The 4,873-nt window shown below is 43.2% G+C and overlaps 1 pseudogene; it reads right to left on the minus strand.

The window, feature by feature from the left end:
* Window positions 1-2,890: 2,890 nt before the first annotated feature.
* LOC129069092 (olfactory receptor 13-like) lies at window positions 2,891-3,829 on the minus strand (annotated as a pseudogene).
* Between the last annotated feature and the right edge of the window lie 1,044 nt (window positions 3,830-4,873).

Here is a 4,873-nt window from a genome sequence, read left to right on the forward strand (position 1 = left end):
TTATGCTTGTAATATAAATACATTTATTTGACCATAACCATCCTCTTCTTATTTCTTATCACCATTTTCAAATTATTTAACACACATGTTACTGGAAGTTAACATTATAATGTCGTTAGGTAACAGAATATTCAGTGAGATTGTGGCTATATTTGAGGAATAATTAATACATTCTATGCTCTTTGCTTGTAAGGAGAGATGTGACCCCCACCTTCTCCAGTGAGGTCTCAAGCCCTCCCAGGTCGGTCCTAATTTGGCTGCTATCCCTTGGTCCTTGGGTACTACAGAGTTTCCTTATATCTGATAGTTACTCTCTTATCATAGTTAATACTGATTTATAGTAAACTTCCCATTTAACCTACTGAGTGGTTTTTCTCTTCTGGTTGGACTCAGAGAGCTACAGGCCCTCTTACCTTTCAAAGTTAGTTTCATTATCTTCTGAGGAGAAGGACTGGAGCTCAGAAAAATGAATGCTCAGAGTGGTCAGGAGCCAAATCCAAAGCTCTGCAATTAGTACATGAAGGAGGTGGGATTTCAACCCTGTTCTGTGGGATCTGTATCTCTGGTCATGACCACCCACAATGTTTGATCCTTGGGCTTCTATCCATCTTGTATAATCTTTTCATACTAAGCACCATCTCCTCTTCTTGGCAGCTTCTGTCTGAAATCTTAAAATGAAGTTATATCCCAAATCTGTTCATTGAATGTTCCCTCCACCTCATTACCAAAATCCAATATTTTTCCCAGGGGAGACACTATTAGGTGGGTTTTCCATAATCACCTGGAATATTTCCCACTTTGAAATTTAAATTTTCTGTATCCCACTCTCTTCCAGTAACTCCCCCAGTTCTCTCTAGCCCTTAATCCCTCTGTACTACTCTCTGGCCCAAGCAAATCCTTTGTCCTCCCATCTCTTCCCAATGTAACACTCTTATCTTGATGTAGCCTGGATAGCATGATCAGCTCTTATCATAGCTCTACTATTCTTACCTTTGCCTTTGCGATTTGGGGCTTGCTGCATCCTGCCAATCTTTCTAGAAGGCTCCTGCCAGCTCTCTCTCCCTTTAACCCAGCATCTCTCATAAACCCTATTCCTTATTACTTTCCAAAACATGTTCAGCAAATGCCCATAACCAGCTGTGAAATGTGAAACCAAATATCATTCTTCCTTCTTATAGGTTATAACCATCGGAACTGTAACCTATACTGCAATCATCATTACTTCCTTACTGAGTTCAAAAGTACTTCACTGACATCTGGCTGGCTGGAATATGTATCACCTCCACTAGAACCTCCACTTTTACTGAGAACTGTTGGTTACTGCATGCTCAATAATTTTGATGCTAGAGAGGCCTCATACTAATCAAAAAGAGGCCTAAAAGTTTTACATTTCTCTTGTGTCCAAAGGGAGAGTCTGAAAGGTTTTCACCACGGTACCCATTTCTTTGACTAATCTGTCACTGCATCTGTTAAGTGATTTAGACTTTCAAATTCAAAGCCAACTTTGGAGCAGGAAAGTCTGGGATGGATCTATGGACTCTGATGACGAGGATAAAATGAATATGAGGGACTGCTGCATCTTTTTCTCCTTTGGTGTTAGAATGAGTGAAGGCAAAACTTAGAGGAGGTTCTGTGAAGCAGCCTGCCTGTGCTTCCTGCAATGTGCTGGGCACTCGCAGAGCCGCAGCCCTGGATGAAGGGTTCTGGCTCTGCTGAGAGAAGCCAGCACCTTTCTGATCATCATACCCTGCCATGCCTGTCAATGTCCTCTTGAATCAAGTATTCTATTAACACCATCATGACTTAATTCAGATTTGAACAAATTTTTATTTAAAAATCTTTACCATGAGAGAATATCGAGGAAATGATCTTTGAGGTGAGCTGGCCATTTGTAACCAAGTTCTCCTCCTTCAGTATCTTACAGTAGTGTTACAATTTTTCTATAGTTTTGCTGATGTCGCATTCATGAGCTCCTTGGTGACAGACCCAAACTTACTAAATCCACACCAGAATTAACTAAAAACACACGCTTACTGTTTTGTTTGTAATGTGCACTCTTCCTTTCCTCCTCTCTAAGCTGAAATGGCCTCGGTAGTTGGCTTGGTAATTGTGGTATTAGGAAAGAGTGGTAGAATATAACAAGAATGGCAATTTTTATACAAAGCATGCACTGTGTCAAGCACTATCTTGAGAACTTCACCTACATTATCTTACAACAATCCTACAAGGCGATAGTTTGCTCCAAAGTGTGAGCTCTGGCTCACTATGATATGGTTTGGGTGATGTTTCATCTCTGTAATGAGAGATCTTTCAAAATATCTCTTCACCCCAGCAAGGGCTCACTCACCATGTACTCTGAGACCCACACCACCACAGAAGTGCTGGATGGACAATGACTAATCCCTGAACCCTATCCCTTAGGTCACTTTTCCTTTCTCCTGAGACTGCATTTCTTTAAATCTGTTCATACTCCTGATTGAGATAAAATAAAGCCACTGATCTGGGTCCTGTGAGTTATCTTGTCCCAGCCATGTGAGTTGATTTAATAGGTCCAGTCCTCGTGCACTCTGTCACTCAATCAGAAAACATCAATGATGTTTTGTTTCCCAGACCCTTTGCTGGGCCTTGGGAAAACAGAAATAAATCAAACACAGGTTCTGTGTTGGTATTCTGTCTACAGTTGGATTTCTTGATGTTTGAAGATAGCTTAGCTGAAGGAGCCATCAGCAAGTCCCACCCAGGTACCTACCTTCACCTATTGTCTCCAACTATCAGTCAGTGTTCTTGCCTGTCCACTGAGTGATGAGAAGGAACAGGGTGAAAGGACCACAGAACCTATGGTTTAAGATCTGGCTGTGGTCTTCTGTGCTCTAGTGGCCTCACTCAGGGCCCCTGTCCTAGCCTGTCACCTGGAGGAAAGCTCTCTTCACGTCTTTGGTTTGGAGGCTATGAATGATGGGATTGAGAAAGGCAGAGATGACATTGTAAAACAGGGCCAGTTTCTTGTCCCGCTCTGGGGAAGCATTGGCTCAAGTGTTCATGTTCATAAACATGGCAGGTCCACAAGACCATGGTGACAACGGTGATGTGGGAGGCACAGGTGGAGAAGGCCTTGAGTTGACCCTGGGCTGAGTGGATCCTCAAGATGGTGGCAAAGATGCAGATATAAGAGACCAAAATAAAGAAAAGGGGCACCAGGAGAAGAATGAAGCCCAGAATGAAATCTACTCGGTTGTTGAGAGATGTGTCTGTACAGGCTAGCTTCAGAATAGCAGTGACCTCACAGAAGAAGTGGTTGATTTCATTGGGGCCACAATAGGGCAGGTGCATCATGAAGACAGTGTAGACTAAGGAACAGCTGACACCCCAGAGTCCACAAAAGACCACCATTGACCTACACAGCCATGGACTCATGATAACCTTGTGCCTGAGTGGGTAGCAGATGGCCACATATCTGTCATAGGCCATGACAGAAAATAGCCAGCCCTCAGTGATGCCCAACACCAGGAATATGTACATCTGGGCCACATGCCCAACATGGGAGATAGTTTTCTCCTGGCAGATCAGATGCACCAACATCTGGGGCACAGTAGTGGTGACATAACTCATATCCCAGCATGGGGAGAACATCTAGGAAGAAGTATATTTGTGTGTGGAGGTGGGAGTCCAGGTGGATCAAGGTAACAATGAGCCCATTGCCCACAAGTGTAGAGAGGTAGAGGAAGAGGAAGATGCTGAAGAGGATTACATTGACTTGGGAATCTTGGGAGAACCCAAGAAGGATGAACTCAAACACAGAGCTGTGGTTCTCCCAGGTAAAGCCTTGCATTTTCCTTCAGCTGCAGAGAGAGGAAGAGACCTGCTAATGGCCCAGCTTCAGCTGCATACTCAGGTAACATGGTCATTCAGTTGCTGGCAAGACTGGTGATAATTTGCATTTTACTAGGGATTAAGATGAGGTCAGGGACAGAGGTCTACCTGGGGTAAGGTTAAATTTGAGGAGGGAAGGGAAATTTTTATGGAATTTTCTGTTTCTCAGCCCCTTTTTCCAACACCTCCAGGGTTTCATTTCATCCTATCTATCAACTCCCAAAAGTTAACTGTTTTCCTCTCCTTTAGGAGCTGCCATCACACAGTGTGTGGTCTGGTGCTCCTCTCCCTTATTCCTGGCTCTAGAAAGGGATGATGAATATTTGAAGTTCTCCTCCCTCTTCTCTGAAGACAAGCACTAAGAACCCTCGGTGTTTTAAACTTCTTATCACTATAGATATATAGACAGGGTGGGTCAGATATGTGGGGAAGATATATAACTCCAGAAACTGTAAAAGTTTTTAGAAAATTTTACCCATGCTTCTGTTTGAGTATTTTGGGCCTCTTGAAATGCCCTCCCATCTGATTTTATTTTAAGTGGGCATGCTCTCTACACTGCCCTTTCCTGGCCTTACCCAGAGCTGAATAAAAGGGCCTTCTTCTTTGACCCTAAAACTATAATTAAGGCAGAATAAGAGCTGACTGTTTTGCTTAAAGATAGCTTTGGTATCTCTAAATCCCTCCAGCCTGATGGGCATACACCTCCCAATGGTAACCTATCCCTTCGAGTTCCTTTCTTCCATGGAGTGGAGATTAATGATAGGCAGGCAGCCCCAGTTAAAGACTTGCTCTGGTTTAGGTTATTCCTTCAAATGTAGAGTCAATTTATTTTTTGTGGTGCCATAGAAGGTGGTGTATTCTAGTCAAGGAACATGGGGTTTAGAATGAAAAGACTTGAGTTCAAGCCTTAGTCCTCCTCCTCTGGCTCTGTTCAAGTGATTCAATCTCTTTGACCCTCAATATCCTTCTCTGCAACCTGGGCATAACACCTGCCAGGGAGCAA

Source organism: Pteronotus mesoamericanus, unplaced genomic scaffold, assembly GCF_021234165.1.
Source record: "Pteronotus mesoamericanus isolate MK-2021 breed Mesoamerican mustached bat unplaced genomic scaffold, CSHL_Meso_final contig_221, whole genome shotgun sequence".
Taxonomy (NCBI): Eukaryota; Metazoa; Chordata; class Mammalia; order Chiroptera; family Mormoopidae; genus Pteronotus; species Pteronotus mesoamericanus.